Source organism: Varanus komodoensis, unplaced genomic scaffold, assembly GCF_004798865.1.
Source record: "Varanus komodoensis strain SLA01 unplaced genomic scaffold, ASM479886v1 scaffold2, whole genome shotgun sequence".
NCBI lineage: Eukaryota > Metazoa > Chordata > Lepidosauria > Squamata > Varanidae > Varanus > Varanus komodoensis.
Genome location: NW_025335568.1, coordinates 42,891,074 through 42,906,514, shown reverse-complemented (window position 1 = coordinate 42,906,514; position 15,441 = coordinate 42,891,074). Strand labels below are relative to the sequence as shown.

At 45.1% G+C, this 15,441-nt stretch overlaps 1 long non-coding RNA gene across 1 annotated transcript in view; it reads right to left on the bottom strand.

The window, feature by feature from the left end:
* LOC123022943 overlaps nucleotides 1–14,073 on the bottom strand; it is a 24,754-nt gene extending 10,681 nt beyond the window's left edge. Inside the window, exon 1 of the long non-coding RNA XR_006414610.1 lies at nucleotides 8,718–14,073. This is a non-coding gene — a long non-coding RNA (uncharacterized LOC123022943). The remainder of the gene's footprint in view (nucleotides 1–8,717) is intronic.
* Nucleotides 14,074–15,441: the final 1,368 nt, after the last annotated feature.

The window sequence follows — 15,441 nt, the reverse complement described above, 5'->3', positions numbered from 1 at the left end:
AAGTACTCAGCTTGCCAATCCTTCCTCTCCATTGTCTGGGGCAGGGTATTCACTCCACCTCATGGGACCAGTGATTCTGATCAATGTGAATCTTTGAATGCATTTTCTTACCAAATGCACATATAAACATATAAGAAAAATACATTGTCTTAGATTTTATTTCTACATGTATTTCATCCTGAAAATATATAGTTTGTTACCTTTTGAGTGCAGAACTGCATTGCAAAGTTTAGAGATGTGCAGAATCTGAACAATAGCTACATTCCAATCCTTGGATTAGTCTTGGAGTTGTAGCTTATCTCAGTTTGTATATGAATTAATGAAGAACTAATACACATCTTATCCTGAAACACCAACAAAATGGCCCCTTCGAGTGTCTGATGCACAAATTTTGAAGACATTTTCCAGGCTTTCTTGGTGGTGGCCCCCTATCTATGGAATAACCTCCCCACTATGACCTCGCTGGTGCCAAATCTGTTAAATTTTCAGCACCAGGTTAAGATTATTCTCTTTTCTGAGGCTTTTAAAGTCTTTCTTGGCCATCCAGGGTCTTGAAGGGGATCATGTGGTGTTTCACAGAATCACTCTTTTGTTATTCCTTGTTATTGTCTGGTTTTATTATTTATTTTAGCTGTTTAAAACTTTTTAATTTTCTCCTGACTTTCTGATATTTTTATTGTATTTTTACAATATGGTTTTATGTACTGTGTAACCCACTAAGAGAGCTTTGACTGTGGGACATTATAGAAATTTAATTAATAATATCATCAAGCTCCTTCGGGGGTAGACACACTAATAGAACAGTTCTGGCAAAAACACTCTACCTACACTCTATAGATGGCTTGAAGTAAATGAAACTTGTCAAATATTTTCCATAAACAATGGGAAAGGTCCTTCTCTTATGAAATTGTTAATTTTTTCCAGCTGGACTGGCCAAGGGTGGTGGCCGTTATAGTTCCCCGTATCTCAAGTCCACCTCATAGGGGAAGACTGTGTATCAGAGCCCATTGAAAGCAGTATAGAACAAATAGCAAGTTTTGTCAGGATAATGTGTTGTAACTGTTTTCTTTCAGCATTATAAAAAAGTATAGAATGCCCCTTACAGCTGGAGGAGTTGGGGGAATATTTACTGCAGGGTTCTCCTTCTCGCTCTGGAGGCTCTGGAGGCTGTGAGTGTTGTCCTCTGCAGGAGGGTGAGAAAGATTAGTTTTGCCATGGGACTGACAGTTATGGAAGGGATCAGCTGCTGGCATGGCTGCTATGATGGCACAGAAAGGCAGGCCAGGCAATGACTAGCCCGTTGCAGTGCAAAGGAGATCTTGCATTTGAACCTCGTGGGCCATTAGCAGCTTTTGCTCAGTTGGGTTGCAGACAGGCCCATGGGCTTTGGAATGATTCATTAATGGTGCAGATTCATTGAGCTGACTCAGAGCCTGGTATTCAAGACCTTGGACACAGACAGATGGAAGTGAGTTATTCTGGCATGGGATGGCATTAGCTGGGTATCTTTCATCTTTCAATCATTTATGTTGCTCAAGCAGCAAAATTACAACAGCCCCCCCTTTTTTCTAAGCACATTTTAATCAAATTTTCATCCCAGCTTTTTAGCAGTCCACAGATGGTTCTGTTTTACTTCAGTCTGAGTCCAATGAATGTATAAGAAGAATGAATTTGGCCTCTATTCTTTGCCAGCCTAAATATATTCTTTGGTAGGGGCAGTTTGCGGGAAAAGCAGGGGATGCTAAAATATGTTAGAAATACATTCTGTATTTATTTATTTATTTATTTATTTATTTATTTGTCTGTTTATATTTTGAATGGTCTGTTTATTGATAGCATGGCATCACTGGACGATGTTTAAATTTAGATCCACATAGAATGGTTTGACTTAAGTTGAAGAATTCAGTGAGACCCAGTTTGGACTAGTCTTCCTGATGAATAAGTACCTGAAAGATCCAAAAAGACAACACACATAAATTTGGCAGACCCATCGAGAGAACAAAGAGAAGTTCCATAAGAAGGTGTTGGAATGGGGCTCAGCTGGTGTCAAGATGAAGGAAATGTGGGCTCCTGTTTTCTTTCAGGGATCTCACAGCCATAACAAGAAGACAGCAAATGCTATGAAAAGTTCAAAAACGTTTTCTTCACTGAAATACCTGAAACACTGTTGGCCTTTCTTTTCTCCCCTCTCCCACCCCACATAAAATCCATTTCTTAGGATTTTTCAACTAGACTGCTCCAGGCTTCATTCCCTGTTCATAAAGGGTCAGATCTGGTTTACCTATACAACAGAGGTGCAGAATCACAGTGCCAGGGGCCACATTTACCCCCACAGGGGTTCCCAGGAAGCCATATTCCTTCCATTGACCCTAACTCTTTTTTCCAACTACCAGTTGTTCGTTGTTTGCCTACTTTTGTGCTGGCTTTCCCCTTTCTACAAAGTTGAAAATCCTCTCCTAAGAATCCATCTCTGGTAGTAACAGCTTAAAAGTACAATATGATTGTATTTGGGTATTTTGGACTTTCCCCTTTTGCCTTCTCATCCATCCACCAATGGAATGTGCTTCCTGAAAGTATCTCCAAAATAGAATTTAGCCCTTGGAAGGAAAGAAGTTTGGACCCCTATTATATAGCATTGCAAGAATGATCAGCAGCCACCCTGAAACTCAGACAGTTCCCCTCCTTTCCCTTCTTTAGGCATGGTCAGTGCAAAGAGATTGGAAACTTCCACTTCCATGTAAGATAAGCCACAGTTTAGTATTATGTTCAAACCCTAAACTGTGATTAAACTATGGGTGGTGAAGATAAACTTTGCTTGCTTGGGCTTGGACATCTCAATGAGTTGCCATGAGTCAAAAACAGAAGCTAAAGCTACCAGACTCCTTCTTGTGTCCACCAAAGAGAGGGGAACTGTGAATCCCAAGGCATGCTGGGATTTACCCCCATGTTATCTGCAAACCCAGTCAATGTTTGCTGTAATAATAATAATTGCCTGAATACTGAGACATGGATCATCTTCATCTGACACAACCAACTATGACGCACACACATGCAGAAAGACATGGGATGTCCTTAAGTTGCACTTGGTACTATACTCCTTGAAAACTTGAAGCTGGTGCACTTAAAAAAGGGAAGTTACAAAGTATTCCTTTGGCTGGAAAATTAACTAGACTTATTTATTATACTAGAATATTTATTATATCACTCTCCCTCTTGCTGTGTCCTGTCTGCTTCAAGTGCCAAAGTGTCTGACATTTCATATACTTTCTATGCCTTCCCTCTTGTCAGCTGTTCAAAGTGAGAGTTTACACCCCAAAAAAAATCCATTTAATCATTGCTGACCCCAAAAAAGAATTTTCTTTAGATGTATAACCAAGATATCACAACAACTCAAAAACACCAACATTAAACACCATGTATGTGGATAATGTACATGTATATGTATCATAATCTTATGCTCTCCAAATTATGGTGATCTTGTTCTTCTCCAAACCCAAGCATTTCCGTGCAGTGCACAGTATCAGTCTCTCAGGACAACCTAGTTCACACTGGCTGGGCATGATGGGGGTTGTAGGTCTTGCACAGCGAGAGGGCATCATATTGCAAAGGACAGTTGTAGATGAATGCCACTTTTATGACCTGCACTTCCCCAGTATGTATGAGGAGTGCACTGACCAGTGGGAATCCATCCGATTCCCTCAGTTAAGCTCCCTGGACTCCACGCTGCTTTCTTGCTGCCTTGAGCCTGAGTCAGTGCGAAGCCTGCCAAGGGTTATGCAGGTACCCAGCAGGAACGGCGATCGAGCAAACACTGTGCAGGTCCCTCTTCTGCACACACGACTTGCAGGCTTTGCATGTGCCGCATGTTCAGGGCCCTTCGCATGGGCAGCATTGACCTGGATGGACCAGTGGCCTGACTGTATGAAACAGCATCCTATGTCCCTAATGTCTGCTGACTTATCCAAAGGCCATCCCACACAGAGAGGTTTTGCCATGCATTTGAAAGGTTCTCAGACCTGGAACGCCATAATTGAGGGCATAATCAACATAAAAGCATCAGAAGATCCTTGCCGGGTCAGACCAAATGTCAATTTAGTCCACCATCTTATTTTCCATTCTAACTACTGCATGCACGAGGATGCAATTTTACAGAGTAAAGCAAGAAAACAATTCCCAAGAGGAAAAAACTTTCTTCAGAAAGTTGAAGTCTTACCCAAACAAGAGAATGAAAAGGAACACAAACCTGGACTCAGGAGCTCTGGGTTCTAACTGGGTGAATCATGGAGGTAACTGGGTGACTTTGGGCCAATCACAAACTCTCAGCCCAACCAACCTCACAAGGCTGTTGTTGTGAGGATAAGGCTGAGAACAGGAGGAGACTGATGTAAGCTACCTTGAGTTCCTTGAAAGGAAAAATGGTGGGATATACATATAATATAATTTAAAACAAATGATGGTTTTCAGGAGCATATTGCTGGAAACATTAGAACCAACAATAAAACAGTCCTTAAATATAGCCAAAGCAGGAAACCAGTTAGGGAGGCAGTTGGATCTCTGGCTGACAAGGCAGTTAAAGGAGAACTAAAGGAGGATCAGGAGACTACAGGGTAGTTAAAAGAGATGTAGAAGCAGATACCTCCGTCAGAGCTGATGCCTGCAAGTGGGAAGTCTGAGGAAATGAGCAGTGACAAAACATGAATTTATAGGCCTTGCTGACAGATTGAAAACATACACATCACAAGGTATAAACTGTATATCTCCAAGAGGTTTTAAAGAATTTACATGAGAACAGCAACAATATGTAGCACAGAAACATAGAAACAGAGCAAGTCAGAAGGGTCTGGGCCATCTAGCCTGACCCCCGGCACCAGCCAGCTCTGCTCATGACACGCCTACCAGGTGCATGTCTAGCCTATCCTTGAACACCTTCACCGATGGGGCCTCAGCCACCTTCCAGGGAAGCCCATTCCATACCCTCGGGGCCCTGACTGTCAGGAAGTACTTCCTGTCATCCAAATTGAGCCCTGGTTCCCTGAGCTTGGCTCTGTTGGATCACATCCTGCCCTCCTCTGCAGGGGAGAACAGGTATCTACCCACCTCCGTGTGACACCCCCTCATGCACCTATATGTCTGCAACAGATCCTCTCACCGTCTCCTCTTCTCCAGGCTGAAAAGACCCAGTTCCCTCAGTCTTGCCTCATTTAGCTTTCCCTGCAATCTGTCCACTATCCTTGTGGCCCTACAATGTACTTACTCTAACCTGGCTATATCCTTCCTGTAATGTGCAGCCCAGTACTTAACACAATACTCCAGTTGTGGGCGCACCAGAGTCGTGTGGAGTGGTAGTAATACCTCTCTCAATCTAGAAGCCACACTTCTGGCTATGCAACCAAGGGTGGTGTTTGCCCTCTTGACCACCGCATCACACTGCTGACTCATGTTTAGCCTGCAGTCAACCAGCACCCCGAGGTCCCTTTCACAAGTGCTGCTCCCCAGCCACTTGTCCCCTAACCTGTAATTATCACACCCATTCCTATGCCCCAAGTGCAAGACCTTGCACTTACCCACATTGAATGCAAAACCTTGCACTTATCCTGTTGTCTCCAGTCCACTTCCATAGTATGTCCAGAGCCTTCTGGATCTGGATTACCTGCTCCTCAGTTGTGGCCACTGCCCCCATTTTAGTATCATCTGCGAATTTGATCATTTGCTCCATGTCCATTTCCTGTGGAGGTCCCTCTTCCTTCTAATCCCTCTTATTACCTCACTTTACATGCATGGTGGCACTCTCTTGCGCCTCCCCACATTGCTAATCGGCAGTATCATTAAGGCTTGTGGCTCCAATACCTCCCTTTTTAGGGCCATCCACCCCTCCTGAACTCCCTTGCCTTCCAGTACCCTCTCCCAGGAGCCTTCCCCCAGCCTGGCCTTCAAGTGACTGAAGCTGGCCTTCGAGAGGTCCCAACTCCTAGTGCTTGACCTACCACTCATCCCCACTCCCCTGATCTCAAAGCATAGGATGGAGTGGTCACTCACATGCAGAGCTCCCCTAATCTGCACATCACCCACCGGATCCTCCCTGTTGGTCAGAAGCAAGTCTAGGATGTTTCACCCCTTCATTGCCTCTCAGACCCCTGGGGTTTTTCACTCCATAGCTTCTAGGAACTGATGGGACCCAGCCGCTGCCACACAGTGCATCTCCCAACTAATATCAGGGACGTTGAAGTCTCTGCCCACAGCCTCGAAGTCCCGAGTGATCCCACTCCTCCCCTGCCTGGCTGTGTCGTTTGTCCCCAGGTGGATCATCAGAAGCGACTGAAGACCCACCAAGGGAAGGAGATGCCCCAGTCTTTCCATCACATGCCGGATGCATGTGCCTGGCAGACAGCAGGTCGCCCTCACTCCTCGATCCGGCCAGTGCACTGCCACCTCAGTACCCCTTAGTAAGAAGTCCCCAGTGCCATGACCTGCCTTCCTCCCACTTGTCTGGTGGAGATCGGGGGCCCTACTTCAGCCCCCGCATCTCCGAAAGCAGTCCTCTGCCTGTGACTGACATCAGACTGAGCTTTCTGAGCAGGCTGGTCCCCTGGGGTACCCGTGGCCCTGGTATGCTCCAGAGAAGAAAACATATTTCTCAGCTGCAACTCAGCACCTGGGGATGGAGGGCGTGGTGCCAGCCTCTGCCTCCTGAGAGAGACATGCCTCCATGTCCCCCCAGCTGATTCCCCAGTGGCCCCTTCCTCTTTGTCCAGGAATTCTTCCCCCTCTCTCGCAGAGGGAGGTGATGGAGTCCTCTGGACCCTTCACCTTTTCCTCAAGGAGGGGCACCAACTTGAGCACCAGCTTGCACTTAATGCAACCGTATCCTGGCTTTTCCAGTGGGAGGAAGATCAACTTGCACAGGAGCTGCAGGCTGCCATCACAACCATCCTGCCATGGCTGTCTCTAGGCCTGGCGTAGGCCACCCCTCCGAGTTTTGTTTCTACTTGCCTTCTGCACCCTTGTCTTGCCTACCCTTGCTTGAGGCTGAGCACCACGGTCCCTCGGTGAAGACAAAGTCCCTGGAGAAAAGAGTCCCCAGGCAACCAGGGATGCAACCAAGGATGACACCCTGGCTGCATCACGTCTTGCCCATTGGTGCTGCCAGTGGCTGAGCACAGCTTTACAAGCCTCAGAGGCCGCTGGCCCTGCCCCCTCTGCTTCCTCCTGGGTCTCTCTAGCCCGCCTGTCCACTGCTCTGTCCAAGCTCCTACCTTGCCTTCACAAATTCCCTGACCACTCTCTCTGCGCTCCCCCAGCCTCTGCTGCTATGGCTGCTGCTGCCGCCACCACCCAGATCCGAAAAAAAAGAGGACTTTGCTGATGAACGTTTGATGAGAGAGACAGTCACAAGCTTCTTGATAATGCAAGTGGACCGTGCAGGATCTAGAGTTAGCCATGCTTAGAGTGGACACATTGAAAGCTGTGAGACTTGAGCAGCATGGCCCGCATGTCCTCTTGATTTTAAGTATAACTGACTCTGAAGCCAATACACAATGTCTGCCAGTCTATCTGGCAGCACCTTAAGAACCTACTGTCTGTTTTCTAAATTATTGTCATGCCCCTCCTCCTTTTTCTTTTAATTCGCCTGAGTTGTGGCGTTCAGAAAGGGTAAGTAAATGTGGGGTTTTAATGGCGGGGAACAGCTGCAGAGGCAGACACAGCTATGCAGAACCTCTTGGCCACGTCTGCCGAGATGCCATCAACAGGGGCACCAAGAGGCTCTGCCGCTGGGTGTTCTTTATTTTTAAATGACACTAATTTCATTGCCAACATGGAGCTAAGTTTGTGTTAGGTGACCGTAACGGAATCTAGACACATATGGCCAGTTTAAATTCCAGGTTCATTTTCCTCTTGCACTCATCAATGGTGAGCTACTTTATACCATTACTATTTTCAAGTGCTTTGCTGTAAGTGCAGGCATCCTTAAAACTTTTACTGTGTGAATCATACAGTCGTGCAGTGAAATGGCAGCACCCTCCACACATTACTCATGTGAAGGTGCATCTAGAATGTGGCCGCTCCCAAAGATACATGCCTTTCCCCAATCCTTTCACTTCCCAGGCTGTGGCACTCCCTCCCAAGAGAGGCAAGGTTTGCAGGCAAAGGCTATTTTAATCAGGAAGGCCTTTGGCTCATAAGTGGGTCAGTTGAGTTGGGTGATGGTTTTATTTTTATTGTGTCATATTTATGTTGTATTGTGTTGCTTTAATCTGTTTTAATTGTACCGGTAAGTCATTTTTGGTAGAAAGGCAGAGTACAAATCAAATCATCTAATGCATTAGAGCACATTAACCTTGTCCCTGCATGTCCAAGATTCCAGGACCCTGTGTACGCACACGTTTCTCTCTCAGATGCCCACATTAATCCAATAGCAGTGAAGGGAGGGCTGGAAGGCATCTGTGGCAGGGCTAGAGGTCCCGTCGACATGATTTGCCCCCACATTCATGCATAAGTGCCCATTCAGACAATTATCTGACGGCCAAAAAAGACATCTTTGTGTGTGTGTGTGAGAGAGAGAGAGAGAGGGAATGAGAGAGAGACTAGTGTAGGTACAGGTTGCCTGCCCAGCTTGGACTGGGGACCTAGCATGGGGAGTTGGGACTTTTAAGGTTTGAATTGGGCATCCTGGGCTTACTCTAGCGTAAAAATAAAAGAAAACTGGCTGTCGGACTCACATTTGAAGAAAATTCTCTTTTGACCCAGGATGACATAGGAGTTTCCATCGTGCTGCTTCTTGCATATCACACAAGTACTGCAGGGGCAATCCAGGATGTGCCTCGCTTTTGGATGGCCATGAGTCGTCTAGGATAGTGGACAGTCTTCTGTTTTAAGGGCTGCCCAGTCTAAATTTGTTTCATTTCTACACTGCCCAGTAGCCAAAATGGCTCTCTGGGCAGTTTACAAAGTCATAGCAAACAACATATACAATAAAAACAATAGTATTAAATCAAACATACATAATATATCAATAAAATAGCAACAAGAGGCCACAGCAACCCCCGCCCCGCCCCAGAAAACCCATAGTAGCCACAACAATTAAAACTTTAATCCAGGGTTATAATAGCACTAAAATACAAATAAACACCATATGGATAAAAAGTTTTAAAGTTCTTTTAAAGGATTATTTTAACTATTAAAGTATTCGGCAAATGAAGAGGGTTTTGCCTGTCACCAAAAAGAGTGAACAGAGAGTGCCAGGCAAACCTCTTTGGGGAGCTGATTACAAATCCAGGGTACCACCACCAAGAAGGCCCTTCCCCTTGTAGCCACCCTCTTAATTTCCTTCAGAGAGGGCTCTCTGGAAGGGCCAAAGATGACAATCGCAGGGTCTAGGTAGACACATATGGGAAGAGGAGTTTAGGGCTTTAAATGTTAATGTTAACACTCTGAATGGGGCCCCAACTTCAAGTGGCAACCCATGGAGGTGGTAGAGGACTGGCCTTATGAGTTTTTGATGGCCAGTCCTTGCCAGCAGCCCTGCTGCCCTGTTCTGGACCTATTGTTTCCAGACCACTTCCAAGGCAGCCTCACACAGAGTGCATTACAATAATCCAGATGAGAAGTTACCAGAGCATGGACTACCAGTTGCTAGTCCTGTCTGTCCAAACAGGGTCCTAGTTTGTGAATCAGCTTAAGCTGATTGACGGTGGTCTGAGCCACCGAATCCACCTGAAATTCCAGTGACAATCCAGGCTCAAGGAGCACTCCCAAACTACAACCTGGCCCTTCTGGGGAGTGCACCCCTGCCCAGGACAAGTGCAATATCATCCATCTGGACAGAAGATCCACCCACCAGCATCTCCCCCTTCTTCCCTGGATTAAGTTTCAGCTTATTGGTCGAAAACCTTTTTATTTCCCCAACATTTTAACATTTAATTGGTTTCATCTTTGTTTTTATCATTAATAGTCAGATGCAGTGTGTTGTTTGTTGGTATGTTGTTGTTGTTTTGTTTGCTTGCTTGCTTGCTTTTGGAAGCTGTCCAGAGACTTTGGTATTGGATGGCATATAAAAATTTTAAAATAAAATAAAAGCACCCAAGACCTATCCTCAAGAAAACAGGAAGCCTAGAGGGGCAGATAGCATTCCTTTAGACCACTGCCACTCCCCTGCCAACCCTCAGGGCAGTGCTGGAGTTGCACGGAGTTCCAGGAGAGCACAGCTGTGAAAGAGTGTCTCCTCCCATTTCTCCCACCCAAGTCTCTGTAAAACAAACTAGGTCAGCCCCTGGCTGAGAAAGTTTTTGGTTTGGACTGACCTGGCATCGAACAGCAGCAGCACCAGGTTCAAGAGTGGGCTGGTACAGTCGCCAGGAAGCATCTGGTTGGGAGAGGAACCAGAAGAGGGGACAGCACTCAAATATCTCACCCCTCCTCTCTTTTGTTGGCTAGTTAATCCCCCAATGCCACACCCCCTACCTGTGATCACATTGCACCCCAAAGTTCCTGAGTGACATAATTAAAATAATAAAATAATGCTGCTGTGCCACAGTTGAGGCTGTGGCAGGATTATCAGCCTCTCAGACCGACAGACCAAGGACCCAAACCAGCACCAAATGGGCACCAAATGGACCCCACACAGGTGCTGCCCTTTGGCACTGTCCTTCAGCTGTTCCCTGAGCCTGCTCCTCTGGGCGCAGGCTGGCAAAAAGGACCCATCAGCAGACGTCCCACCCACAGGCCGCAGGGCACTCCCTCTTTGCCAGTCACTGCCACTTTCAGCGCTGGGTGCGTGGTGGTCAGCAGTGGTGTGGGAGGGCTGTAGATGCCCGTGTGGAGGTCTGGCATGGAGGTCTGGCATGGACTGGAAGGGCAAATGGGCCTTGAAGTCACCTGGTAACAGTCTTCCACACAGTGGAGACATTAGGTCTGTTAGGTTTGTATCTGCATTGGTATTTTTAATTTCGCAAATGCAATTCTTCTTATTTCATCTTTTTGTGTGATACATAAGTGGTCATCCTATTCCCACACCTGCAGCACCCGAGTTTCAGGAGAAAGTCGCCTGCTGTTGGAAGCAGTGAGAATGGGAAGAAGCTATGAGTGGGTTAGTGACAAAAATAGGAACTTACTTGGGTGAACTGGCTTTCTCTGTTTTGTTGCCATTTAACCCCAATGTCTCCCCAAAGGCCAGCATGGGCTTCTGTGCCTGGCATGCTAGCACAGCTGCTGGGTCCCCAGGATACACCAGCCCTGAAACCTGCCCCAGGTGTTCCGTGTCAAGCAGCTGGGCCTTTGAGCTTCCGTTCTGAGTTCCCACAAAGCCCAAAACTGACATTACGTCAGTTTCAGTGGGACGAAAAATGACTTAACTGCCCATGTGCCACACCTAAGAGCTGTCTTCATAATGGACTTTAAGGCAAAATAGTATTAATGTTTGGACATAAACATTCTGGCTGGGAATGCTGGGAGTTGTAGGACTATTTATGCATAAACCATGGGTATTATTTATATTAAAAATGATTGCTATGATCAATTTCTTTGGTGTTTCTTTGCTTTGATATCAACTGTCCTTCACTGGGCTCTTGAAGAGATGTCTTAGTTAGCTTTGCCATGCTTCACTTCTGCACCAAATAGCCTTTGAGTCTTGAGATAGGTAGACAGACAGACAGACAGCTAATTGATAGATCTCCACTAGGTATTTTTCCTTTTCCAGGAGAATGAATGGGCCTGGATTTGGGCCTGGATTTGGAGGGTGCTTTTAAAAGATCTCAATTTAAAATCTTCAATTTCATTTTTTACCTTTTTTATTTTTTTTGCATAAAGTATCCTAGCCATGTCATTGGCTTGTGGTCAAACAAGTTGTGATCTTCTTTATATCTAAATCCCACAAGTTCCAAAAGGGGTTGAAGTGGAGGGACAGGAAAGAAAGAATTAAATGCTTGAATACTGTCCTACTGTCATATCTGATAAAACATGGGGTACCACGTGTGCTTAATACACAGAGCAGGGAACAAAGTATCCAATGAAGTAGATGAAAAAATGCCAGTAACGGATATCTGGAATATGCATCTGTCACAATGGAAAAAGATTTGGCATTAGGCAACAGTTCATTCAGGGCTTGGTAATGCAGATGGCTGAAGCTTTGTTGAATGTCTGAGACTTTGGTAGATTCTCTTCAAAACTGAAATGAAAAATACAGACTTGATTCATCTGTTCTTTTGCCAGTACACTTACCAATGAGACATTATTTTCTTCCTTAATGATCCGCTTTCCTGCATTAATCTTAAATGCTCAGAAAATAAGAGATTGGGGAGGCAGCAAATATGTATTTTATTATCTTTTATTTATTTACTTATCAAATATTTATGCCGTCCATTACTTCCATCTCTTTTCTTAATACTATTGATAACCTCTTGGGGAAACTAACAACACTGAAACAATTAAAGGAATAAAACAGTGTTTACACACACACACACACTGACGTGACTTGCTTCAAAAACCAAAATGGAGCAACTGGTTTTAGAATGGTGCAACAAAGCTTGTTGCCATGTTGATCTTATTGGAGATCTTTGGGGTGGGGGTACTAGCAGGGTAATGCTCAGGGAGCCCTCTCAGGTGTAAAAACTGAGCTTAGTTGCTTTTATGCCCAGGTAGGTGGGTGTGCAATCATAGGTCTCTATGGACAGACTCCCAGTGGAATCAACTTGCAACATGGTATGTTTTAATGCTGGGATGACACTAGGAGAAACATACCAGTACCTTTCTAGGGACACTTTGTTGGAATCATAGACTAGTAGAGTTGGGTGCAACCCGCTGCTGTTGGTTATGTGAGTGAACAGAAGAAACAGACAAAGACCCTGCATGCTCCATTGCTTTTTTGATCGGAGGTCCCCAAAGCAGTACCTATGGTTGCCATGGTACCTGCTCGGATTACCAATGGCTCTCACAAAGCTGTCACCTCTCTGTGCTCTTTTTAAAAACATGCTTTAAGAAAAACCTTTCAAAACGTTAGAGCTGTCTTCTCACTCTCTTTCCTAGCCTTGCCCACCCCAGTTTGCAGAGATGTTAAAGGCAGCATTATGTGCATGCCCACAGGCCCTGCACACTTTGGTTAGGGTTCTGAGTCTCCAGATAAAAGGACTTGCATTAAAAAATAGGACAATGTAGGCACCAATTTATATTAATGTTGCATATTCTATGTGTTTGACAAATGCAGAAATAAACATTATAATTTAAATGGAAATATAGTGTATCTCACCATAGTATAGAAAGCTATGATCACGTGGCCCATGTGCCTTGCCTGGTCTGCTGTCCAGGTGCTGCCAAGTGACTTCAAGGCCGAGCTCTTCCTTCTGATGATTCTTTATTTTTGGACTGGGCAGCCCTTCAAATAGACTGTACTATAGAGGGCACCTTCAAAATAGTGGGTAGACCTCTAGCAGCTTTTCAGCTTTTCATTTGCCTTCTACCAGGCCATACTCTCTGCCTGTTGAACCCCATATGGCCTACTCAGATGAAGAATGCCTCTCAGTTGCTCAGGCTTTCCTGTCTCCAGCTACCCGATCCAGGATTGATTGCTGAGCAAAAGTTCTGATGCTAAGCGGCATGCCTACCTGGTGTGAGCACACCATGCCCAAGCTAGACTGTGAGCATCTGCCACCAACCAGCAAGAGAGGCGTGTTGAGAGTTAGTGGTTTACAATCAGGGTCAGCCTTTTGGCTTTTTTTTCAACAAAATGGCCGAGAGCCAGTGAAAGGGCAGACTGCAGGGTGGCCCAGGTAGAGAACCAAATGAGTTAGGCACTGCAAACTGGCAGCGTTTACATTCCATGGGTGAGTGGGTATCACTGGATATACTGTGAGCCATAGACATAGATGGAGAGAGCAAGAGATCTAGAGCCCATTAACTTTTCAGACCCTGCCCAGTTTTTCTGTGTGGCCCAGAAAGGTGCCTTTTGGTCCCTCCCCCACCCCCCCACTGCCCCACACACACACACACACACACAAATATATACCAGCCCAATCATCTAAAAGGAGGACATTCCTCTGTCTCTGTCTGTACCCTGGAACTGAGACTGAGACAGAGGCAGAGACAGAGAGACAAGAGAGCAGAATTTTCTCCTCTGTGTTACGGTATCAGAAATATTGCTGTAATCTTCAGGGCCCTCCTTCAGTTCCAGGGTGTAAACCACAAAAGCACAGTTCCATTTTTCTCCAAAGCAAAACTTTGTCATCCAATTCAATGAAATACCACATGGTATTAAACTGAAACTATTTCCTGGCCTTCTTTTACTAACCCAAACAAGGAGTGGTGGGGTGTGATTTCCAGTGTGCACAATGATGGCTCCCATTCATTGGATAAATTGAACGCTGTGGTTGGGACTCAAGGAACCCTCTGGAATCATTCATTCCACTTGGGGAGAATATTATGATAGGAAACATTAAAATATATGCCTGCACAGATATTTGTGGTAAATTGTTATATAAACTATTTTTGGATGCCAAAAATAGAGAAGCTAAATTGTTCTTAACAGCAGTGGCAGTTCTAGAAGGATCGTGTGGTAACTTTTGACAACATGATACCCTGGGAGCAAAAACTGAAAGAAATGGATGAAAATGTGTATCACCTCCAATGCCACATTGGCATAAATACTGGAAATTGAGCATTCCTGGTCACAAAGATGTTGAACTGGTTTTTGAGAAGATCCCTAGACTCTCCACTACACTTTTGGTAACAGCTTAATACAGCATCAGACAATTTTCCCCTTCTGAAAGATATAAGCTGATGGCCAGGTTCAGACTTATAAGGATGCTGATGATTGTCTTCATGTGCCCATGCAGCATAGTGGTTAAAGCATTAGACTGGGACTTGGAAAATCCAGGTTTTGGTCCCCGCTCAGCCATGGAGCTCACTGGGTGACTTAGGGCCAGTCACAGACTCTCAACTTGACCTACCACCCAGGGTTGTTGTGAAGATAACATGCAGGCCCCTTGGGATCCTTACAAAACAAGGATGTGCGATGATTGTTGTTTGCAGTTTTAGTTTTAAAATCCTAATAGAATTTCTATTGAAAAAAGAAAAGAAAAAAGCAGCTTAAAAATCTAATAATAAAAATACAGTACGGTAGAGTAGCAACACATTCCTATTCCTTAGATTATGCACATAACCTAATGTGTGAAGTGGGTATTCCATGCATAGCCCATGTGTGTGCACATGTTATTTGTGTAAATTCCATCGCATTATTGAATAAGGAAGAGTGGCATGGTTTGAAGTGTGATGTGTGTCGGCCTCCTCAAGGCACACTAGTGTCACACATTGTGCTATCGCACGCTGGCCATCCAGATGCTTTGCCTGTTGATCAGGAGCTGTTTCTTCCATGCAGCTGTATAGAAAGTTATGGAGAATGTGTGTGAAACATTCATTCATTCAATACATTTCTACACTGCCCTGTTAGCCCATAGG